The following is a 26,551-nucleotide window of genomic DNA, read 5'->3' as shown; positions in this document are numbered from 1 at the left end:
TTCGACTGGGTTAATTACTTGGTTTGATTTGAATTCACCTGCGCCTAGCACCGCGATGCCATCCAAACAGCTACATTAGAACAACTACTTCACTTTACAGACACTTCTGTGCGAAAGTTTAAGTTTGAGACCAACAAGAAGTAACCATACCGAACATGAAAAGAGTATGGGGCTATACAAATAAAAATAAACAACACGCAATTCCTTTCCCGCATTAAAACACCGCCCAGCCGAGAAGAAAGTCACAAACACCCAACTCCAATGACATTCCAACTTCAAAGGAGCCAACAGAAACACAGGAAACGAAAGAAAACTGCTGCAGAGAAGCTCTTCCAACTGCACAAAAGCCAGACACCTACCTAGGAGTGAGGAAACGCTGCATCCACCGGCGTCAAGGCGAAGGAAAAGTTAATCACTGAGAAAGCAGGGTAACCTGACCCAGGAGGGGGGAGGAGGGAGGAGAAATGCGTCTCGGCCGGAGCAGGGGGCGGAGCAGGGAGAGCAGGCTTTGAAATGCACTTCACACGGCCGGCCGGTCGTGAAACTGAAAGCATGGCCGGCCGGCCGTGAAAGCCTTTGATGCCGCAGGGGGTGGAGCGGCACCAGCTGGGAGAGTAGGCAAGGCAGGCGGCTGGGGGCATGTGCACGCGCTTTTAAGCTCAATGCGCATGCGCATTGAGCTTAAAAGTCACGGGCACTGCAAGGAATCGCCACGATTCCTTGCAAGTTGGACAAAGAGTGGATAAGCCCCCATAGTCTCGCTTGCTCGATGCGCATGCGCATCGACAGGCGAGACCTAAAAACTAACACAAGGAAATATTTTAGCCTAAAATATAGCGTTAAATGGCGGGTTTGCGCTTTGAGTAGTTATTTGTAGTTTCGTGTAACGTTCCTAAAATTTCGTTTCATTACACAAAAGCAAATTGCACAAATTTAACAGACCCATAATTAACATGGGTTTGGGTCGCCCCTTTTAGCCATCAGCTTTCAACAACCAACTTCTTTCGGCCATTGATTGAGACTTTGTCAATCAGGCCAGTGGTGTATTAATCATGTCTCCCATAAAACTACTGGCTGTATGTATCCTTCCACCTCCACTAGAGTGCTTGCATTGAACTGCATGAGGGCCTACTTTACAGTCTTCTCTGGAGCAGCCGCGGTCAGTGCAGGTAACAGCGGTGAGGCCGTGGGGCCGTGTAAGGGGGTATTTCGAGGGACGATCAATGCTTAATTTGAGCCGGTGCATTCCGGTGCTCTGCACCGGCACGTTATTGTCAGCACAGAGGCCATGACAGTCTGCCACATGGAAGGGCTGTCCTGCTAATTTCTGTATGAACACAACAACAGCGGTTTATTTGTTCAATGTACATTACCAATAACTCATAACTGCCTCCTAAACCAATTTTTTGGCTTTGGGGACCTGGAATAGTCTGACTTGTCACACTTGTAGGAGTGGAGAAGTGTGGCTCAATGGTTGGAGCGGCAGACCCTGATGCAGAGGTCTAGCCCGGGACCAGGGTTCAATTCCCCGCCTCGGCGGGTCTTGGGCTCAAAATTCCACGGACCTGATAATTCTCGCCTCGGTGCCTATCCTAATCATAGAGTCCCACTCTGCAACTCTGGGCAATAGCTTGCTTAATCTCCACAACGGCCCCCACAACGCTAAGGATGCCTGGCCTTCACCCTGGGGGTGCCCAGGAGTGGACGCCTCACAAGGAAAGCCAGGACGGGTTCCACTGCGGTATTCGTACAAGCGCCTTGAGACCCTTGCGGGTGAGTAGTGCGCTATACAAGTATCAATTTACATTTTACATTTACATTTACATTTGTGAAGGTTAGTAGCTGTGTATCTACTGTCAGTGGCAGCGCTGGCATGGGTTATGTGAGGTGCAAGCTACAGTGGCCTCCCGACCAGAGCCCCGGCACTTATCCTTTTACAAATTAAGCACTGGGGACAATGCAGATGAAAAATTACTTATTTCTTTAATTTTCCCTCTGCATCGCCCCTCGAAATTCCCTCTTACATGCCCCCCCCCCCCCAGCGCTGTAACCTGCATGGACCGCGGCTGCAACATCTTCCGGCTCTGTCCTGTGTTTCCCCGCTCTGATGCGCTAATGTGGCATGCGTTTGCATATTAAGCTCAGAACTACTGGCTTTGCCATTGCATGTTATGTCTTGCTACTCCTCAACCCTTTACAAATTCCAGAATCTGGAAAAATAGTCTCCTAATAGTAGCTGCGGTCCATGCAGGTAACAGTGGTGGGGCGGGGTAAGGGGTGATTTTGAAGGACGATACAGAGGGAAAATTAAATAAATAATAAATGTTCCCTTTTGCATCGTCCCTCGAAATACCCCCTTACACTGCCCCACCGCTGTTACCAGCACTGACTGCGGCTGCATAGAGTTGGGGTGCGACATATCATTATCGAGTCACACTGAAGTCGCGGTTGCAGAGCGACTGGTTTTTCATCCCAAAAATATTCTTGAACGTCAAATAATTTGTGACGGAGAAAACAAGCAAAAAAGACCATTGGGTAGGATTTGCCGAATCCGGTCCCGTTAATATTAAACAGGCAGGATTCTGTTAAAAGTAGCACATTATGTAAGGCTCAGCCAAGCCCCTCTGTGCGCTGTAATTAGTGCCATTAGTCTTTGTGATGTTGAAAACCAATAGTTAAAGTCTTCAGGAGCAAATAATCATTGTGAAGAAGCAGACGTTCCCAGAATGCCTTGTTTTGGGAGGAGTGAAGCATGCAATCTTGCCCTTGGACCTGTAATCTGCAGAGGAGGCGCTGACTACCTACTCTAACAATATGATGCTCTTTTACAGTGGCAAGGTATATAAGTGAAACCTTTGGATTCCTGCTCTAATTGTTCTAGTATACCACAGGAAGCATAGGAAGCCATGACAATGTTTTTGTTTGATACAGTGCTTAATTTCTGCCGGTGTTTGCCAGTCCTCGACACTGGAACTTATTTTTAAACACTGTCACTTGTTTATAAAAGTATACCACAAGGTGGTGGCGCTCTCAGCCTATTTTTTAACATAGAACCACAGTAGAGTGTTTAGCAATTTCAATTCAATATATTACCCAAAAAATGAAAAAGCTAGCACTCCCAAGCCACCCCTACAGATTGAAGTAACATTGAATAGTCCAAGATCTCACACTGTTTTATTGTGTGATGGTTACTTGGTAATGCTGGCATTGGCATTCAACAGCATGGAGTGGTGGGTGGTACCAGCTAAAAAGAAAAAAAATACTTTGGGCCCTGGCACTTTTTTTTGTTACAAAATAAGCACTGGTTTGACAGCAGTAAGAACCAGATGATGGCCCGCTGAAGTGAAAAAAAACACTCAGACCAAAACAATTCCGGCCCTCTTTATCGCTGGGATATAAAGATCAGGAAAACAAGCTGCTGACTTTTGGGGTGAAATGTTCTTCTTCCAAAGCCACCCCCTCTTCCCAGTTGCACTGCTGTGCTCATTAGCTATAACCTGATTGGGAAAAAACGTTGTCCAATCAGGTTGACAGAAACTTGGAATGTCAAGATACATGAGCAGTGGTACAGCAAGGAGTAATGAGCACTAGTATAAATGAGAACAATTCCTCCATTTGCAATTTGTGCTAAAGACTACCATAATTGTGTTTCAATGGGCCATGTCCCCCCCCCCCCCCCCCACTCCCCCACTGGCACTGGCCGGTGGTTCCACTTAATAATAGCGGAACCCCAGGACACAAGGCATTCGGGGCGTTGCCTGTTTCAACAATTGATGGTGTGGGCCAGGTGTTCTGTTTGGTGACCAATCAGCCATTTCCCCCACTTTCAATGTCCTTTGTCAAAATGCTGGCCTACTTTAAGATGGAGACGGTAAGAAATTCACTTTGTGATTTTGGATGAACGAACGAATTTATTCTAAACCTTGCTTGTCTCGACACCAGTTTGACCTTATCCCATTGGGCATTTAGGAACCAGTGAATGTGGAGTACTTTTTACAACGGGTTGACAGTAAGCCAGGAGTATCCTGGTTTGCAGTTGTGGTTTATTAATGGATTTCAGGATTAAACCGGGATCTCCACAAAAGCAAATCCCATCTACTCGCAGAAAGATCATTATGAATCGGACTTGTCTAATATAGTGAGGAAAGATGGAACAGATGGCATGAGCTATTTGCAAGATATTTCAGTTACTTCAAATAATATTTTTTTTTTAAACATGCAGAAAAGTGTACTAATGAAGCACAGAACAATTCATGGAGGTTTACGCAAAGGTCCAGTTAGGGTTTTTCCAGTTTCGATGGGGCTCTTCCCTACCTTTTAGGCATCAATGTCTATGCTTGGGGCAAAATCATGACAAAGTGTCCAGATCACTGCAAATCCCCAGACATCAACAACTGAAAGCACCATGTATTCCAGCAAAGCAACAATGAAATGCCCTAGGCCAGATCCTCACTGTAATACTATAGAAACACTTGCATTTTGGCTCCTGACTGAAACATTTAAAATGCCCCCTGAAGTGAAAATGAATACAGGGAAAGATTTCTTTCAGTCGTCAATGCATCTAAGAGATATGGAATTTAAAGTGTGATGAGTCATTGTACTTTTGAGGTGTAAAATAGACCCTGGTGCATTGAAATGCAAAAACTCAAGAGGAAGCAGAAAGATACACTAAATTGCCAAAAGCAGGCAGTGAGAGAGAAATGCTTCTTTAGAAGGAGGTAAAGCCCATCTGGGTATATTTTAAAGCATGAATATCAATATGTCATGCAGACAGCTTTGCCTTCAAGCCAAACCTAAAAAATAAAAGTAGTAAGAGGCATCAGACTCATGATTAAGCTAGAAAAAAACATGAATTATATGTCCCAGGCACATGGCAACTCTGCAGAAACCAGCAGTCGAAGGGGCCTAGGTAATAGATTACTCTAGGACCTCATTTTCAAATGCCCTAGGCTCGTAATATCACAAAGGGCTAACAGCTAGCGGCCCCAGACTCAGAGCAATCCTCCGAAATCCAACAGTTAAAGGCCCAGGCTCATTTACAACTGTACAGAAAACCAAATTCACAGACTCCTGCCTCCTTCTGGCACTCCTTAGGCCCAATGACCTTTGACTAGATCTCATTGCGTTACTCCAGAAAACCAGTATCAAGATTTACCAGTCTACGGTAATACAGAAAAGCAAGACCACAGTCGCTAGTCTCGTTGTAAGTCTTTCGAAAAGCACCCACTAGAGGTTAAATACTCAGAATAGGTTTCAAGAATATCAACAAAACAAGATAAGCTCACTGAAATACTCTAGAAAACCACCTACTAGATGTTATAAACCCAGCCTACTCAGCATAGGTTTCAAGAACATCAACAAAACAAAATAACTCAAGCTCACTGAAATACTCTAGAAAACCACCCACTAGAGGTTAAATACTCAGCATAGGTTTCAAGAACTTCAACGAAGCAAGATAACTAAAGCTCACTGAAATACTGTAGAAAACCACCCACTAGAGGTTAAATACTCAGCATAGGTTTCAAGAACATCAACAAAACAAAATAACTCAAGCTCACTGAATTACTCTAGAAAACCACCCCCCACTAGAGGTTAAATACTCAGCATAGGTTTCAAGAACTTCAACGAAACAACATAACTAAAGCTCACTGAAATACTCTAGAAAACCACCCACTAGAGGTTAAATACTCAGCATAGGTTTCAAGAACATCAATAAAACAAGATAACTCAAGCTCACTGAAATACTCTAGAAAACCACCCACTAGAGGTTATATACTCAGCATAGGTTTCAAGAACATCAACAAAACAAAATAACTCAAGCTCACTGAATTACTCTAGAAAACCACCCCCCACTGGAGGTTAAATACTCAGCATAGGTTTCAAGGGCATCAACAAAACAAGATAACTCAAGCTCACTGAAATACTCTGGAAAACCACCCGCTAGAGGTTAGAAAATCAGCATAGCTTTCAAGAACATCAACAAAACAAGATAACTAAAGCTCACTGAAATACTGTAGAAAACCACACACTACAGGTTATATACTCAGCATAGGTTTCAAGAACATCAACAAAACAAAATAACTCAAGCTCACTGAATTACTCTAGAAAACCACCTCCCACTAGAGGTTAAATACTCAGCATAGCTTTCAAGAACATCAACAAAACAAGATAACTCAAGCTCACTGAAATACTCTAGAAAACCACCCACTAGAGGTTAGATAATCAGCATAGGTTTCAAAAACATCAATAAAACAAGATAACTCAAGCTCACTGAAATAATCTAGAAATCCAACCACTTTCGTTGCAGGGAAGCAGGGAAGAGTGTATTGTTCAACTTTTTCCTCAACAAAAAGAGTAGCAAAGACACCCATCACATTCTCCTCAGGGTGCTTCTTCCAGTTTCTTACAACTTCCCTTAAACCAAGTACTCGGTCATGACCATAAGGAGATCTAGGAACTTAAGAAATCTACCACCTAAAGGTAAGGTAAATATATTCACCGCTGTGCTTTTATGGTTTGTTTTGAACCGAATAAAGTTTCTTACTACTACATATTCACCACTCATTACCACCAAGATCACTTTTATACTCTGGACAACCAATAGCTGGCCGGTGGTGAGCAGTAGTGGCCATGGGTCCATTGCAAAGCAGCAGAAAAAATAGAAGAGAAAGAGACTGATTTCTCAAAATCAACAGACAAGTAAGCATCTTACACCTGGGATTCACCTCGAAAACAAGGCTAAGCGCGCCATATCTACTTCAAACCTACATAAAATGAATGTACGTAGACCACAGGCTAGCTACAATACTGCAGAAAGCCTACAGTGCCACAGCACAGGTTCAAAACACTTTCACAAGCAAACAACAAACAGCCTTTACTCCCTGTAAAAAGACAGGAAACCAGCTGTCAGTGACCCCAGGCTATCTCATATACTAGCCATCAACAGGGTATTGTCAGGACACTGTCATATACTCCAAGCAACATAAAAAGAGGGGCCTAAGGGAATACAGCACTCGAAGTATTCAAAATGCTAACTCTAGACTTACTACTGTGTTCTGGACAAACAGCCGCCATAGAAAACTAGATTACTGCATTAGACTTGTAAAACAAAGAATGAGACCCTCCCTGTATTTTTCAGCTTCTCAGAAAAAAAGGCAGCCACAGACTACAAGCCCAATGCAGTAATATATATTATATATATTAACCTGCCACCTCACTGCAATATCTGTAACAGAGTCAAGGTGTGCCGTGCCCTCATATTTCCATCTGCTGTACATGTGTAATAAATTGGTGGTGTCTTCATGAGTCATGTTGAAAGACTCAGTAAAGGATGTAACTCAGGTCTGTAAACATAACATAACATATATTTGTACTAGCAGACAACACCAGGAAATCAATCACCCAAGCACTCGTCACCAGCAGACTATGGAAGCACCTGGTATGCGGGGATTACCAACCAGCTACAAGAAGATTGTAGGCTGTACAAAAAGCAGCAGTCAGACTAGTCCTCAAATTCCCACACCAAGGCCACATCGCATCACACCTTGGGACACACTATTGGCTCTTGATATACAAGCACACACAGTTTAAACTCCTCACCCACACCTACAAACCTCTCCACAACACAGACCCTGCCTACCTAAACAGCCACATTGGCTTCCATTAACCTTCCAGACACCTTCACTCTGTCAGCCTCTCACTAGCACAAACCCCATTCATGTACAAAAGCGGAGCAGGGGGGCGTGCCTTCTAATACCTGGCGTTTAAAGCCTGGAACAGCCTCCGACAACACGTACCACATGCCCGAGCACACATATATCATTTACATTAATGTAGAGTAATCTCAAAATTAAGCAGCCATACGGGGTGCCGGTGGACAGACGCAGATATACGTCTGAGTACGAAAGTACTAACTTATGATCCTGAACTCAGGATAGAACATTTCCTACTTATATTTACCATCCACTCGTACGGATTTAGCATTCACTGAAAGGACGAAGATTAGAAGTGCACGATACCAATACAATTTTACTTGACCTCTTGGCCGGGACTGAAGTATAACCGGCTCAAAGGCCTACCGCACAAACAAAAGGTCAATCAGCCCTGAGGAAGTTGTGGGTCACTACCGGGCGACGAAACACGTGTTGGCTGGACCAACAGAAGAAAGAACATTAAAGACATATGTTATGTACTATTGTGGTGGTTGAGATTACTCTACATTAATGTAAATGATATTATATGTGTGCTCGGGCATGTGGCACATTATGAATGTGATCTTCTTGGGTCACTTATTCTTCCCTTGAGCACCTATATATTGGTACATCACATATAACTAATTACCGGAATTAGTAAGCGCCACTACCACGTGGGGACAATTTCACCCTCTTTAGGTATCAGCCTCCCACAACACATCAGACCCTACTCCTCTCTTCTTGACTTTCCCAAGAAGCTGAAGACCTGGCTTTCCAACTAAGCCCCCAGGGTGGCCTGACACACCTGCTACAGAGCACTCGCATGCCCTCAGGGGCAAGCCCAGACTGGTTGTAACGGGCATCAGATTTTTCCTCGGGAGGATGGATGGGTGGGGGGCGATTTTGTTATTGGGGGCTGGGTTTGCAGCAATTTTAAAAGCACTGCAGAGTTCCTTGTATATCCAACAGCTTTCAGAAAAAAATAAAAGTGCCAAGATAACTCTGGTGTTTAATGTATCTGCTGGAGAAAGACTGGAGTTTTGTCTAGTGGCAGTTTTGACTCATCTAAGGTAGTGTAGAGGGTTAATATGCCTGCTGCAAGCAGTGTGTACTTTGCAGACCACAGAACTGTATTTTATGTGCAGAGCTCAGTGGGTCACAGAGCAGAGATCCTTTTGTTACTGTGCAGTTCATAAATTACAATCGTACTCTAGGTCAGAAAATTATATTTTTCCCAGTCTTTTCATTATCCTAATTTTGCTAAAATAGGTTGTTTGGGTAGAAATACGTTTTTATCAGTAGTCAACCCTAAGCACTGTGTTACGTTCTGAATCCTAAATTTGTTACGTTCTGAATCCTAAATTTGTGCTTCCCCAGACCAAAGACTCTTAAAAAATGCCTCCCAGTATGAATGACATGTGAATGTTACACCTTGTAGTCCCCTTTGTTTAATGCAACATTTTCAATACACTGATTTACACGCAAGATTCATTGTATGTGTGTGTGTGAAGTAAAATGCTCCAACACCTTACACTTGTATGGGAGGCGCTATAAATCAAATGATATACATGTGAAAGAGGGGCTATAGAGAGATGAGGGGCATTATTGGAGAGTGATAGTGAGGGAATCATTGAAGACACCCAACAAAGATTGTCGTATCCTGGTGCACAGTAAGGTCATCATTTACTATGCTTTATAAACTAATATAATTGAATATATAATGAAAAATGTGTTGTAGATTGCACCATTTTTCCCCAAGTTATCTTGAGGGAAGAACCCCCAATTCCTCCTGTAGTGGGCAGTCTCTCTCTCGACAGGCACCATATAGTGGCTGGTCTGACAATTTTTCCGGGGCTGCTTTGGGTTCCCAGTCCAGCCCTGCTCATTGGTGATTAGCATGCTGAAGTCCAGTACTAGAAATAACAAGGTGCATAAACCCGAGGCCCCCTTTCAACAGCCCAGAAAGCTGTCCGAGGCCTAGGGTCATGGACATGCAGAAGAAAACTCCAGTACGAAAGAAAATGAGGTTCATAAACCCCAGACTTCACAAAATCTACAACTCACTTCACAATTCAGAAACTACCCAAGGCCTAGGGTCATTGAAGTTTATTCAGGATTATAGAACTCATTGCAAAATTCCAGAAAACACAGAATCAGGAGACACAATGTGAAATCACTGAATACCAAAGAGGGAAGGTCACAGGAAGACTGCAACACTCTAGAAGAACCAACAGAAAGGAGGAGTGAGGAAACACAGTCTAGATGAAGTATTCACAAACTTAGAAGCACTTTCCACGCAGCTATATTCCAGAAATACCTGCTTGCAGCATGGACACGCCCACTCCAGTTCACCAGAAAAGCAACATAACAACTACCTCATGCTCATTACAGTACCCTGGACAAACCATTGGCTGAAGACCGGAGCTCAAGTTATTGTTCTACAAAGTAGAATCCGTCACAGGCTTTCTGAAATACTCCACCAAGACAAAAGGTGGAAGTTGGGAGTTACAGCACCATTTACAAAAGTCAACAGTTAAGGACCACTTTTTACTGGAATATTATTCAAAAATACACTAACTCAAATTAAGAAAAGAAATTGATTTAAAATATATGTTCACCATTTAGATTTTGTATTTTTAGTTTATTTCATGTTATTGAATTGCCTAGTTGGTTTATATTAAATTAAGTAAGCATATACATTTATCAATAAAAAGGTAATCGTGAAAGTTAGCAGAGTCGCTGTGTACATTACTTCAGAATACAAAAGTAACACTAAGGTTTACGGCAAGGCTCGTGAAAACAATACACTACTCCAGAAAAGGAAACGTTTGAAGCTGCAATGTTTATGATATCTATAGAAATATAACTGTCAAGGAGCACACATCCAAAAACTAAATTCACATAGTTCTAACAAATATAGTATATGGCAATCTGAATTAACTGGTCTGTTTTGTCATTGACTCAGTCCCTAAGAATAGAAGAGGTGGAAACCGAGAACTCAGGTTAAGGGAATTAGAGTCAAAATGTATTGTTTTGCTTAAAACGAAAATACCTTACGGTTTGAATTCTGACGAAGAGCTATTTGTACATATTTTACCAACAGAATGGTCGTATAGGCATATTCGCACAGCTCTAGAACTTTGAAGCACATTTGCACTTATGTAATGTACATCATACTCATTGGTGGATTTCGCGTCCAATGGTAGAAGACTGTAGCCATCCTACACTCAATGTTATATCTAATTGCCGCCATGCTAGAGTAACATTAAAATTATTCAGTGTTCGTTCAAAAATGCTGGTACCCACATTAATAATTCAAATATATATACATTTTAAATGCCTCAATGAACCATCTGTAATTTTGAAGTTTGCATTTTAACATGAGTCCTACCCTCACGATTCATGGAGGCACCCGCCCTGAGTCCAGCAGTAGCTGGTCGGATTGGTGTTGGAGATATATATATAGATATATATATATGTATATATATATTTATATTACCTACTGGCGGTCGCCAGTAGGTATATATAGTTAGGACCTAGTTACCATATGAAATCCCCAACATTCTATTGGGAGTAACTTTGGCGCCGATTGAGGAATCTGCGTGTAATTTTCCTTAAAATTGCTTCGCTCCGCTCCGCTCCTTCCCTGAAAGTTTCGGAGGGATTCGTCAAGCGGGGTCCGAGAAAAAAGGGGGGTCCCAAAACGTGTTTTCCCCATGTTAATTTCCATAGGGACCTTTAGACACGGCTACAGCCCGAACGGCTGAATGGAATTACACCAAACTTGGCAAAATGATAGGGCCTGGTATGCAGATGTGCCTTTGCTATGTTTGGTGAAAATCCCTCCAGTAGTTCTTGAGAAAATTGAATTTGAAATTTTTCAAATGGCATTTTCTATGGGACCTTTAGACACGGCTACAGCCCGAACGGCTGAACGGAATTACACCAAACTTGGCAAAATGGTAGGGACAGGTATGCAGTAGTGCCTTTTCTATATTTGGGGAAAATCCCTCCACTAGTTGTTGAGAAAATTGAATTTGAGCAAATTATATATCTATATGCGCTCACCGTACGCGCACCGTACGCGTACGGTACGCGTACCGTATGCGTACGTGCGCGAGCGAGTTTCTGATTGGCTGGCAGTCGACTGTCAACATTCCAAACTGTCCAAACCAGGAAGTGTTAGCCACCATCTTGTTTTTCAGGAGAACTGAGGCACAAGAGAGCCCAAAACAAGAGTGGAAAACACGAAAAGGGGGCAGGGTAGAGACCCCCTAACCCTCTAGCCCTTCTCAGGGGTCCCAAAAGGACCCCCAAGGGTGAATTTTTTTTTAAAAAATTCTAAAAAATCGCGGGGTACGCGCACCGTACGCGTACGGTACGCATACTGTGCGTGTACCCCGCGATTTAAAAACATAAATAAATTGCACTGAGAAGGCCTAGGGGGTCATGGGGTCTCAACCCTGCCCCCTTTTGGTGTTTTCTACTCTTGTTTTGTGCTCTCTTGTGCCTCACTTCTCCTGAGAAACAAGATGGCTGCTCAGGTGGTCCTAGAAGGATAATAACATATATAAACGTTATCCGCTAATAGAATTAGCATTTACAAAACCTTTGAAATGTATTGAAAAAAAATATAGGTTTCACGCCTGATATAGTTAAGAATTAACATTTAAAAAACCTTGCAAATTCACTGAAAAAATCATAGGTTTCAAGCCTTATATAGTTAGGAATTAGCATTTAAAAAACCTTGCAAATTCACTTAAAAAATCATAGGTTTCAGGCCTTATATAGTTAGGAATTAGCATTTAAAAAACCATTGAAATTGTTCCTATATAGTTAGTTGTAGTAACTATATTTCGCGTACCCGCAATCCACTGGTGATGATGTCACATATTACATCATTCATGACATGGTCAGTGACATCACTGATGACATCTCAAATGACATCACTGATGACATCACTGATGACATCTCATATCAACATATATATATATATATATATTATACATATACACACACACACACACATATATATATATATTTATATATATTAATATATATATATATATATCTATATATATGTTACATAATATAAATGACAAGATCATGCAAAAGACATCTACATTGAGGAGTCCAAGGGCCAAGACACGCACTGCAGGTGTCGATGTGCAGTAAACCACATTCTCAGACGTCAAAGGGCCCAAGCCACTGCAGAACCCTACTATACCTGGAGTTAAACGCAGAATGGGCACTGCACTAGCAAACATTCTCAGACATCATAGGGCCCAGGTCACTTCAATAGCCTACAAGGACTGATATTAAATACCCCCGGGGCACTGCAGGAGTCCACATGCACAGACATCATATGCCCCAGGCCACAGCAATACCCTAGCAAACCAGGAGTAAAACGACCAGGGTGCACTATAGACGTCAAAGGACTCAGGCTACTGCAATATCCTACAAGATCAGGAGTCATAGACACATGTGCACTGCAGAAGTCAAAGGGCCCAGGCTACTGCAAGACCCTAAAAGAGCAGGAGCCATAGTCCTAGGTGCTCTGCAGACATCAAAGGGCACAGGCTACTGCAATATCCTACAAGATCAGGAGTCATAGACATAGGTGCACTGCAGTAGCCCACACTTGCAGAAGGGAAAGGATCAAGGTGAGCGCAGTATCCGACAAGACCAGAAGTCAAACGCCCCAGATGCACTGCAGTGGCCCAAACTAACTGGGGTTAAATAATCTAGGCCCCGGCAATATCCTACAAGAGCAGGAGTCAGATGCCTCGGGTGCACTGCAGAAGACCGCTTTAAACGACTCAAAAGTGCCAAGATCAGTGCAAAATCCTACAGAAGGAGGTCTGACACTCTGGATGAAATGCACTACGACCACATTATCACAAATCAAAGTGTCCAGGTCACTGCAGAATACTGCAAGATCTGGGGTCGGACGCCCCTGGTGTCCTGCAGTGCTCCCCTTTCTCAGATGTCAAATAGCCCTGGCCATTGCGACACATTCCTAGCTCGTGAGTGGCACAGCCCTGGGGCACTGCAGTACCCCCACATTATCGAAGGTCGGAAGGCCTGGGCCACTGCAATACTCAATGCCCCACATTATCACACATCAAAGTCAGAGGTGGCACAGACATTCTCACACTGCACACCCACATCACCCGGATTCACAGCCTTGCTCACACTGCACACCCACATCACCCGGACTCACAGCCTTGCTCACACTGCACACAACATCACAGCAAGTAATGCCACATCTCACACTATGCAACCACTTCACAGGAAGTCTCAGCCCTTTCCACCCTACACACCCACCTCGCCAGGAGTCACAGCCTAGTCCAGAAGGTACACCCGCATCACCAGGACTAACGGACCAGCAGACTCTGCACACCCACATCACCAAGGGTGACCGTCATATTCACATTTCACTCCCACATTACCCAAAGTTATGCCCCTGCCAGGTCCGGACTGGCCGTAGCGGGCACCGGGCAATCCCCCGGTGCACCACACGGGTGGGAGGGCCGGTTTGGGGCCCCTGGGGGTCACTTTTTGTTACAGGGCCTGTAGCAAAATCAGCCAAAAATCGGCCCTGGCAAAGAGCTCGGCGGCACCCACAACCCCCGGGGGTAGGGGGGGCGGCGAGCACTTTGCCAGGGCCGGTTTTGGTTCCCAGTCCGGCCCTGGCCCCTGCTCACCCACATCACCAGGAGTCACAGCCTCACTCATACTACACTCAGACGTCAAGGGCCGTTCACACTCGCATCATAGGACGTCACGTCCCCGCTGAAAGGGCACCCTCAAATTATCTGATGTCAACAGAATTCAATAGCCCCATTGTTAGCGCACGCCAATATTATCCAGTCAGCATTTCCCACTCGCACTGCAAACCCAGGTAATCAGTTGTGGAGATCGCGAGCAAGGGCATAACGTTCTCGGTGTATGCTTTTCTGAAGCGCAGCGTCTGCCGTGGACGCCACTTGCTGCTGACATCTGTCGTGGAGTGCAGCGTGGCCCGTTTATTTACCGGTAATCTTCATTACTCCGAGTCCTTGTCTTCCTTGTCACAGACCTATATCAGGCGACAATGGCAGAGGTACTGTGCAGTAGCTGCTATGATTAGAAGTCAAAGGTCACCCGCACACTGCAACGCTCCTCATTATCAGGAGTCGACTGCAATGCCAGGCAATTTGAGAGTCAATGGTCCCCATTAAAGGGACCCAAAGTTCTCAAGACACTGCAATACCAATGTTATCTAATGTCCAAAGGCCCCAGCTCACTGTGGAACCCCATAGTGTGAGGTATCAAAGGGTCCAGGGGCACTGCATTACTCCACATTAGCAGAAGTCAAAGGATCCAGAATGCTGCAATCAGAAGTAAAATACCTAAATCATATCAAAATCTCCATTGTATCAGAAGTGACAACTTCATTCACCACGCACACTCACACCGGGATTCATGACTGTGCACACACTGCACGGCTATATCACAGGAGTCAATCCCGGCACACCCTCCTCACCAGGAGTCACAGCCTTATTCACACTGTGCACCCACATCACAAGGAGTTACAGATCTGTCTCCACTGCACAACCACATCACCAGGAGGCACAGCCTTATTCACACTGTGCACCCACATCACAAGGATTTACAGCCCTGTCCCCACTGCACACCCACAACACCAGGAGGCATGGCTCTGCTCACATTGCACACTCATATCACCAGGAGTCACGGATAAGCTTGCACTGAACACCCACATCACCAGGAGTCACAGTCTTGCTCATGCTGCACACCAACATCACCAGGATTAATGGCCGTGCTCACGCTGCACACCAACATCACCAGGAGTCGTAGCCTTCCCACCCTGCTCAAACTTATCGTAAAGAGTCAAAGACCTTCTTACACAGCACACCCATATCACCAGGAGTCACGGCCTCTTCACATTGCACATCCACCTGACCAATGGACACAGTCCTGTACACAATTCACACACACATCACCAGGAGTCAAGGTCCTGCTCACACTGCACACCCACATCACCAGGAGGCATGGCCCTGCTCACACTGCACACCCACATCACCAGGAGTCGCGGATCAACTCATAGTGAACACCAACTTCACTAGGAGTCACGGCTGAGTTCACATTGAACACCCACGCCAGGAGTCACGTCTCAGCTCACAGTCTATATACAGTTCACAGGAAGTCACAGCCCATTTCATGCTACACACCCACATCTTCAAGAATTATGGTCTTGCTCTCCCTGTACATCAACACCACAGGGCCTCACGTCCTGGGTCAGTACACATTCGCATCACCAGGAGTCACGGCCTTCTCATCCTGCACACCCACATCACCAGGAGTCATGGCCTTCTCATCCTGCACACCCACATCACCAGGACTCAAGGTCTTCTCATCCTGCACACCCACATCACCAGGACTCATGGCCTTCTCATCCTGCACATCCACATCACCAGGAGTCATGGCTAAGTTCACACTAAACACCCACATCACCAGGAGTCATGGCTAAATTCACACTGAACACCCACATCACAAGGAGTCACGGATTAACTCATAGTGAACACCCACATCGCCACGAGTCATGGATCAACTCATATTGAATACTCACATCACTAGGAGTCACAGCTGAGTTCACACTGAACACCCACATCACCAAGCATCACGGATCAACTCACAGTGAACATCCACATCACCAGGAGTCACGGCTACGTTTACACTGAACACCCACATCGCCAGGAGTCACATCTCAGCTCACAGTCTATATCCAGATCACAGGGAGTCACAGCCCATTTCACGCTACACACCCACATCTGCAGGAATGATGATCTTGCTCTCCCTGTACATCATAACACTATAACCCATAGTCAATGGATTGTGAGAAACTAGCCTGTCAGAAAAGTAATAGCAGGTCTTTCCAAATTGGGTACACCTGTCTTGGAAAAGAAAATTCTTTTCTTTAGTCCCCTCACTCACCAGAGGTTGCCCTTAGGTGACATGCTTCATCATTGGGGCTTCCCAAGCATCTACTGCTTGGGGCGTGCTGCGACTTGCGAAGGATACGTAGGAGCACTTTTTGGTGAAACTATGTGTGGTGCGGTGTATGGTGGAGTGGTGATTTTTCGTGAGTTAAAAATACCTAGCTAGTAAGCCAACACATTTATTCTTGCCTCTAGTTGGTATATTAAAAAGGGGTTAGATATAGGAATTAGATCAATAATGTGGTCAAAAACCTAGCTATCTTGTCGACATGTTTCAAGGTGTCCCCTACACCTTTTCTTCAGGACAACATGGGGACCAGCCCCATGTCTGCCACTCTGGTGGTGAACCTAGAATAAGGTTGACAAATAAATGATCTTCTGTAAAACACTTGTGAAAAATAGGATTGGAGGAAAGACATAAGGAAATCTGAACCTATGGACCGCCCTTATAACTAATGTAATTTACAACCACCCACTTGTCTGTTCTGATCTGCACATCTTGATTCTTCAGTATTGGGGCAAGATGGAACAGAGCCATATGTAACTGCTTTGTGCTCATTCCAATTAAAGGAAAAATTTGTTTCGATTTTAGCCCATCTTCCGTGGACTGACTCCTCCCTCAATGCGGCTCCCAATGTCAACTTGCCGGCATCCATGGTTCCTGCGATTGTTGAGTGAAGCTACTGAGGGGGACCCATAGCCTGAATTTCTTCCTTCACTCTGCATTCCATTGCTCTCACAATCTTCAGTGTCAGTAGTATTTTCTCCCTCAATTTTTTGACAACTGGGATGCCAACAGTTCAAGAGCTGATTTACAGGAGGATAGGTGTAACTTGGCCCGGAAGCAGAATCATGGAGTGCCACCTTTAGACCTTGAACCCTCAAACACTCCCTCGCTGATGGAGCTTTGCAGGCCAGAAGGCAGGAGAGATAATAATGAATGTTTCACTGCTGAGCAAGGGGCAGAAAGATTCTGCCCAGGTCTGTTCTGAAGTGTATTCTGATAAACTTCAATTCTTTTGTTGGTATCAGGTGAGACTTCAACTGCTTTATCAAAAAACATGAACTTACAGCAGGTTGCACACCCCCTTCATGCCCTGGTGAGCCTTAGAAAAATAGGAACAGAGCAACTAGTCATCCATGAAAGGAAAACTTGAATTCCTGTAGAATGGATCACACCTACCAGAGGTGCCAAGACCTTCTTAAACACTCTCTGTGATGCTGTGAGGGCAAAAGGAAGTCCTGTACATTGAAAATGTTTGCGCTGGACATAGAACATTAGAAACCTTTGCGATGCAACATGTCCTAGAATATGAAGATAAGTGTTGTGGAGGTTGAAAGACGCAATGAAATCTCCCATGTTTATAACAGGTACAATTGTCTGTAATTACAGCATCTTGAATTGGTCATAAGTTATGTAACAATGTATTGTATTCAAGTCAAGGACTGTCCTTTAGTTCCATGGCAGTTTTTGAACTAGAAACAGAATGGAGTAGAAACCTTTTCCTTTTTTTGGGTTGCAGGATTTGGAATTATGGTATTCTTGTCCCCCACATGCTAGACTCCTGCTTCTTTCTAGGATCTTTGGAGGTGAAGTGTTGCAGAAACACATGCGGTGGTATCTCTTGAACCTCTGAGTCAACCGAGACCCATTGCTCCAATATCGGATTTCTCTACTTCTCTAAGAAACACATCAGACAGCCTCTTGCTGGAAGATGACAGATCTCTGAGGCATAGTTAGGACTTTGCAGATTTGTACTTGCTGGTGTAGACGAACATTGCTGCATCTCGTCCAATGGGGGGACTCCCCACCGTGTCCCCTTCCTTTAAAGGGCTGATCTGCGGACTTTGTTAAGAAAGCTGGCCGAATTGCCCCACTTGCTGTAAAGGCCTTCCCCTTTGATGGCTGCTTGATTGGAGTTTACATTTTTTCTCCTCCACTGACTTTGCCAATGCTTTCCACTGAGAGATGAAGACTTTGGAATCTCAAATGGGAATGCACATCAGTAGGTTATATTGACATGTGTTCACCTTCCACGGCCACGATTGAAGTCTGTGCTGTTATAGCGGCTGCCCTGAATGAACGAATGAAATAGTTTATATAGCGCTCAGCTACTCCAAAAGGAGTGTTCCGGCGCTGCAGAATCACATAGCTGCCAGCTCAAAAGATGGTTTAGCTTCCAAAGAGCCAAGTTTTCAACAGTTTTTTAAAACTCAGCAGACCTCTCACATGTCTAAGGGGCAGCGGAAGTTTGTTCCATTCCTGTGCCCCCAAGAGGTTGAAGGATTTGCCCCCCCCCCCCTGCACGCCAGGCGAACCTTCGGGACGCAAGCGAGCGCCCCCGTTAAGTGGCCTTGTCGGAGTGTACCAACCGGCACGTCTTGTAAGGTAGCTGGGCCCTTTACCATGAAGAGCCTTAAAGAACATTACTAAGGTCTTAAACTGTATCCGCTCCCTAACTGGGAGCCAATGTAGTGCTTTAAGCTGCAGTGTCATATGAGACCTCGGTTTTAGGCGAAGAATCGCCCTGGCTGCAGCATTCTGCACCACCTGAAGACGTTGAAGGAGGGAATCTGACGCACCCAGATAAAGGACATTCACGTAATCCAGCCTTGATGTGATATGTGCTTGGATCACTGTCCTCCTACAGTCTAGCCGAAGAAGTGGAAGAAACTTTCTCACCATCCGTAGCAATCCAATACAGGTCCCGACTAGAGCCTACACTTGGGAACGCATAGTAAGAGCATCATTCAAACGAATTCCCAAGTTTCTGACAGTAGGTTAAGCCAGACTGGGAGGAGAAAATTCCTCCGGCCACCATTGACTCCAGTGAGACACTATAGCAAATGTCCGCTAGGAAGCGGACTTGCTCCTACATCCTTGATAGCATAGCTGCTTCCACTTCTCATCACCTGAACTGCTCAGCCATCTTTTGGAAGCATCGTAGCAATGAATGGATAGTCTAGTGTGCATTTGCCAAAGTCCTAATTGAAACAGAGGCAGCTTTTAGCAACCATTCCCACTCCTTTATCAACAGAGTCCAATGGAGCTGCTTCTTCTGAATCTATAGTCCCCTCAGAGGCTAACCCCACCATCAAGGAATCTACCTCGACAGAAGCTGGGAACTTCTCCGCAAAACCCTGTAAATACATACCTTTTGCTCAAAAACACCAAAAAGAATGTCCACGTCCTTTAATTCACCCTCCTGTACCTTCCTGAATGCCCCATGTAAAGGTAAATCGTCTGATTTCCTCCTCTCGTATTGGCAGAAGACATCTCGGTCTTCTTCCTGTTATGGAGATTCTGGGGAAACTATTTTTCTCTAAGGTGCCACAAAACCACTCTAAGTTCTGGCCCTTGGCTGCATCTGCCTTGGACTTCCTGGCCATCAGCATCCTTTCTGCAGCATCGGGGAAAATCAAGCACAGCAACTTAGGAGATGGTTCTGTAATTGCCATCTTTGTCATCTTCTTATGTCCTAGGAATTGACTGGAGGAGTTTCCTTCATTCTCTTAAGCCTGAGGTTCTTCTGCCACATGGTGCCTCTTAAAGGGACCCTTGCCAGATTTCTTGATGCCAGGAAACACATAGAAGGTAGAGTAAACTCTCACTCTGCAGTGTTCCTTAAAGTGTTGCTGATCACACAATGAACACACTGTGACCCTGAAACCAAGCTATACCCATGGCCAATGAAATGATGCGATTATGCACCTGCTGCGTTTTATTCATAGTTATGGATTTACCACATAATTCAACTTCTGCTGCTTAATCTACAGATTTTAAGAAAAAACTATTCTAGTGCAAAAGGATTAAAAGTTACTAAAAACACAGGTTTTGCCACAAAGTGGAAGGCCCTTTGTCCCATTTCAGTTGCTTACTGGAGTGTTTGGGTGTTAAACTGGTATGAGTGGGTGGAAATCTATGCCCATTCAGTTTTAACATGAGTACAAATAACAAAAGAATGAAATGATACTATCTCAAAATGTACCACATTATTTGGCATTTCTTGATGCAAAGTATAGTCAACCCTACCGCATGATTTGGCCCATACCGCCCGCATAATTCCAATGACCCTAGCTATACTGGAGTGTTGAGCCTTAATAATGACAAACCCGTCTTGGGTTGCTTGTCTTCTGGTTCAGGGAGGTCCTGTCCTGGCAGTTCAGGCTGAACTGTTCCTATTGGAGCAGGGCCGAGACTGATTTGCATATGGCTGGGTCTACACTGAGGTGTCATGGTGAGCAACAGAAAAAGATGGATACATCGCCGAGTAAATACCCGTGGGTGAGATTAATTCCAGCATTCCTTAAATCACTTATCGTATGCTGTATTGTGACAGATGACAGAACCTTTTTGAGTGAATTCAGTGGAACCGTGCTTGAATTTGGTCACTGCCACCAGGACTGAGTACTGCGCTCCATTAATTTGAATAGTAGGTTTTGAGCACTTCTCAACAGGGGCGCAGTGTATCTTAATGTATTTTCAAGTATGGGCGGGAAAATGACGTTCGTGACGCACGGTCCGCGCTCCAGTGAGTCACCGTTCTCACTTAACTGGGAGAAAATAAATGTGATATTGCACTGCGTGAGTGAATGCAGGCGTATAATTTATGAATATATCCTATAAAATTCACTGAAAAGAAAGTTAGGGCGACAATGCAAAACGTCAAAAGTCCTAAAACGCAGGTGGTTGTGTAGTGAGGCAACCCTAGATCCCAGAACGCACTTTCCATAACCTCACGCAAGTCACCACAGATGATATCACAAAAGACGTCACCAGTGGCGCCATGTGACCCCTGACAAACCTGCCCGCCTTTGCAAAGGCAGCACTGCCGCTGGATAAATGCGCGCCGCCTCCCTCCGGCTACCGTGCACTCCAAACACACGTGCGTCACTCATGTTTTTTCGCAACAATACATTTAAAACGTTCTCTGGTGGCATAATTTCTAATGAAGCTGAGCTCTCGCCACTGACATCGGTAGTGGATTGAAGGTGGTCCAAGGGTTGAATCAAGGCCAACAACTCATACTTGTGAGGTTCATAAATTAAGAACCTTTAAATTGGATATTAGTAGTCACAGGGAAAGGGCAGAACTGCACCGAAGTTATCAAATGTAGCGCATTCCTGTCCTGGTGCCGTTTTGGCAGCCTTGAGCCAACACAGGCACCCTTCCACCACAGTACCTGTGTTTTAAGTAGGATTATTTTACAAAAACAATCCTGAAAGGCTTTGTCCTCGTTCTAAGCGTGATGCAAATTGCCGCACATATAGAAAGAAAGAAAAAAAGAGGCTAAATAAAATGATCTCTCCTTGTTACACCTCACCTGGGGAGGCATATCTTTTTTCGGTAAATTCCCATGTGTACAAGGTCTTGTAAAACTGGGAATGCATCGAGAAAACCATGGGAGTTGCATGGGAATGCACACGCAGCGCTCATGGAACACCTACACAGGGCAGAGTAACACAACACAGCGATTTGTGCTGCGTTGCGTTACTCCAAATTTTTAGGCGCCAAGCAAAGTGGCTTTGCATGGCTTCAAAAGTCTGATTTACGGTTTGCGTTGATCTTGCACCACTCACTGTGGTGTAAGAGCGACGCAAACTGGGACATATATATGGCCCTTATTAGTCTCTTCAACATTGCATAAAGGTACATAGACTATTACACCCCAAAAGACTTCTGACCCATATAAATGGTGGAATTAAGCTGCACGGGTGGACGCAGCATAACATACCAGCTGGGTTTTCTAGGTAACCTGGAGGTCACAAGTTCAAATCTAAAAACTCAGCCTTCGATCTTTGCAAGGAGAGTACATTAAGCACCATAGTTTGTGTAACCGCAGTCTCTGTTATTTATAACGCATAGAAACTGCACTCGTTTGGTATGTAGCGCTATATATATTATTATTATTATTTCTGTAGTCATCCCAACGAGACGCCATGTTGTCTTACATACCCAGTACATTTGTACTGTCCATTGACCCAAACAGTATGGAGCGTTCCATGTTTCATTTCTATTTTAATCACGTGTCGAATCTGGCGAGGAGACGGACTGGTCTGCCGTAAGGGTACAACCCGCAGCAAGGTCATGGGGTGAAAGTCGGGTAACCCTCGCCTCTACGGCGAGAGGCCCTGCCCACACCTGACATGCGAACCCTGTGACCCATCCTCAAAATGTGCAACGCCGAGTTCCCTTTGAAACAGAACACTGACAGGGGGATGCAAGGCCCTTCCACCCATCGAGCAGCAACAAGGTCATCAAGTACCACACCGCCCCTCCCCCACTGGGCTCCGAAACACCTCTCGCGCCATGCTAAGGCGGCATTTTGAGGGTATGTGAGATGCGCTGAGCAACCTTAATGGTGTCAAACGGGCCTCTCCGGGCAATGTCACCTTTCTGACGCCATTTAATCCGAAGAGTTCGCGAACACAGACAGGGGCCCGCTTCCGGGGCCTCTCGTAGCCGCGGATAGTAGGCAGCCAAAATACCGCCGATAAATAAGGGGCAGATTTATAAGCCCCTTGCGCCACTTTTGCGTCATTTAAAAAAAATGACGCAAAAGTGGCGCAGGGGGCTTGTAAATCTGCCCCAAAGTGTTTATCACTACCCCGTTAATACCTTTTACAGAGCCCCAGGCCCAGAGGCTACCGTTAGCACATTGTATACGGTCTGTGTCTCCTCTGAAGAACAGGGGTGTCGGGTCCCAAAAACTAAGGCACAGCAGCATGCTGCCTACGCTCATTCTTGGGGCCGCATTAGCAGCATCGCTACCTAAGGGACATTTTTAATGGGCTGGCAGAGGCCTTCATGCTTCAAATGCGGGCACTCAGTCGCCGGGCAGGAGTAAAAAATACTTCGTTTAATCTGAAGCACCCACCTTCCTCTCATCCAATACTCATTTTATTCCAGACCTTAAGGGGAGATTGTTTACCCCCAGGGAGTGAGGGAGAAATGGACGGACAGACGGACTTGATAGCTTTGGATTGACGGATGGGTGGGTGTAGGTAATGCCTTATTGCCCTCTTGCCCCAAAATGCGCAAATGTATCATTCAGGTAACCCAAACAAAGGTTGCGACTGGCCATTTGTTGTCAGACAAACAATATTTACACATTGACTTACATGTTTGCATAGCCCAAGGTCACATGTCTAAAGACATATTCATCACATCACGGCGGGAGCTTCTCGCTTCTTCTAATATAGACTAACCATTGGGGGGGAGGGTAGGGCGCCCGGTGCGTTTATCCGTGGCTCCCTACGGTTCAGGGCTACCGCTTGCAGATGACAGGCTACCGAAGGGGGAGGGCCACCAACCGGGGACAAGGTTTCGCAGGACAAAATGGCCACAGCGTGGAGAGAAAATTACTCCTTCCGCACTGACACATGTGCCTGGCTTCACACGCCGACGGACAGGCGCTCTGGCATCCTTACCCAGGCCGTGGGTATGGGGGTTGGCTCCGATGTCTCACGGAGGCTGGATGCGCCTGTGTGTCAGTGTGTGTAGGCGCTAGGACGCTCAGACACGGACGCAGCAGGGGGACACACACCTGGTTTCTTACCTGGTCCGACGGATCTGGACGGTGGCGTCCCCCGGTGGTATCTCTTCAGTGACTCCTGTTGTGCTTGTCCGCGTTTGCACGCATCTATGTGCGCGCGTCCCTGTGTGCGTGAGCGTGCGTGCCTGTGCTTGTACCAAGGATGCTCCGGCAGGGAAGCAGGAGGAGGCAGATCCCGGGTACCAGAAGGATGCTCAGCAGCAGCTTCTACACATCATCACACAGGAGCAGCGGACGGTTCCATTCTATACTTGGGGGAGCGCGCGGGTTTTCCTGGGAGACTAAAGACAGGGCGTTGACATGGAACCCTGAATGGAGAGGATGAGTGGTTGCGTTAAGGGCTGCATTACCGGAAGTCAGTCAAGGAAACGTTTCTTATTCATTTGAGCAGTTGTTTTAGTGGTAGTTTCCAGCGTCACCCCGTGGTGCATGCTGGGGTTGGTTTGTTCTGCTTCATTGACATGCAGTGAATGAGGTGCCACTGGTAATGGGGTATTATTAGGCAGCTGAGCGGGGATGTGCTTGATGCTCAGAGGAGTCAGAGGCAATGGGTAGGGGGAGGGATAGAAGGATGTACCAGGAGGGGGCATTATGGACCGGGGTTGGATCTGAACTCACCCATGTTTTATTATAGCGTTTATTTCCTGAAACCTTTGTAAGAGTTCCCACTTATGTCAGATAGGTTTCGAAGCAGGCGGAGGTAAAGTGATGTGCTCAGGATCACACAGTTTGTTCAAGCAATATATACATTAACTCAGAATTCTGGTACTGTACTCGGAATTTACTACCCACTAGACACACTTTTCCCCACAGTACTGTTATTACAAGGTCGTGCAGAGTGATGGGAGTACATAGCAGTAGTGATGACCCCTGCGCATGAGGGAATGCCCATTGTGATTGTATTAATCAAAAAGAACAATTGATGGACAGAATGCTGCACAATGTCAAACATTCACCCCAGTACTGAGATCTGGGCCTAAATCCATCTTTTTTTGCTCCCCATGCCATTCCAGTTCAGACCCAGCCATATGCAAATCAGTCTTGACCCTGCTCCCCATGGAAACAGTCCAGCCCGAAATGCCAGGCCAGGTCCTCTCTGGATTGGAAACAAGCATCCTGGGACCCGTTTCGGAGCGTCCCGGGCTCACGGTGCCACTGTAGTCAAGCTAGCCTGACTGATGATGGGTAATAACCCCGAAACCGGTCCTAGGATGCTTGTTTCCGGTCCAGGGAGGACCTGGCTTGGCAGTTTAGGCTTAACTGTTGCCATGAATAACATGGGCAAGACTGATTTGCATATGGCTGGGTCTAAACTGAGGTGGATTGGTGAGCAAAAGGACAATGGATTTAACCCAAATCTCTTGACTGGAGGTCAATGTATGATTCATTTATCATTCCTTCCATCACTTGTGTGTCCTTTGCTTTCTCGCCTTGAGTGCGCAGGGTATGCCCAGAAGTGGATTCTGGGCTCACTACACCACTGGATTCAAGCCAGCCTGGCTGATGAGGGGTGAAACCCCCAAACCGGTCCTAGGATGCTTCTTTCCGGTCCAGGGAGGACCTGGCTCGGCAGTTCAGGCTTAACTGTTCCCATGAGGAACATGGGCAAGACTGATTTGCATATGGCTGTGTCTAAACATTTAACTCAATTCTCTTGACTGGGGGAGAATGTTTTGGTTTGTCCTGAATTCCGTTGAGGCCACTACAGCTTGCACCACATATTGCCCTGCTATGCTGCCAATGGTAGTAACAACACGACTACTAACCATCACACTGTTTCAAGTGTGACAGTCCGGACTATTTAAGGCCCCCAAAGCTGTACAAATGGTTTGGTCGGCACGTAATAGTAATTTTTAATGTATATTGAATAAAAAATTAACTGTTATTGTGGTCATCTCTAAATTAACCAGACAGTGCCACCTTGTGGCAGACTTTCACAAGCACTGGTGTTGACATTTAAGTGAAGGTTCCGAGTACCGGAAACCACAGGCTCAAATTTAGCACTGTCTATACAATAATTACACATTTTGTGAGCACAATCAGAGTACACTTGAGTAGTCCATAATGTATAATAAATATCAAATCCTTTATTCTGCTTCACTGAGACAAATCTTCATATTCATCTGTTCGTAACTTCACAGAAGCATGGCTGTTTAGAGCTTCATAGATACATGGGCAACATGTGTTTCATCCTGCACAACCGCCATCACTTTCTCAAGGCTAAGGAACATATGCAAGAACAAAATGGAAGATAAATGTCGATATACCCCTAGCTTCAGAGTAAGCCTGACGAAAATTACCA

The 26,551-nt window shown here is 45.3% G+C and overlaps 1 protein-coding gene across 1 annotated transcript in view; it reads right to left on the bottom strand.

Moving 5' to 3' along the window:
- The window catches only part of SV2A (synaptic vesicle glycoprotein 2A), a 308,096-nt gene extending 283,683 nt beyond the window's left edge, over window positions 1–24,413 (bottom strand). Inside the window, exon 1 of the mRNA XM_086945381.1 lies at window positions 24,253–24,413. The gene's annotated coding sequence lies outside the window, so the exon portion shown is untranslated. The remainder of the gene's footprint in view (window positions 1–24,252) is intronic.
- Window positions 24,414–26,551: the final 2,138 nt, after the last annotated feature.

Source organism: Lissotriton vulgaris, chromosome 12 (genome assembly GCF_964263255.1).
Source record: "Lissotriton vulgaris chromosome 12, aLisVul1.2, whole genome shotgun sequence".
NCBI lineage: Eukaryota > Metazoa > Chordata > Amphibia > Caudata > Salamandridae > Lissotriton > Lissotriton vulgaris.
Note: the sequence above shows the minus strand (reverse complement) of the source record. Positions and strands in the feature narration are given on the sequence as shown.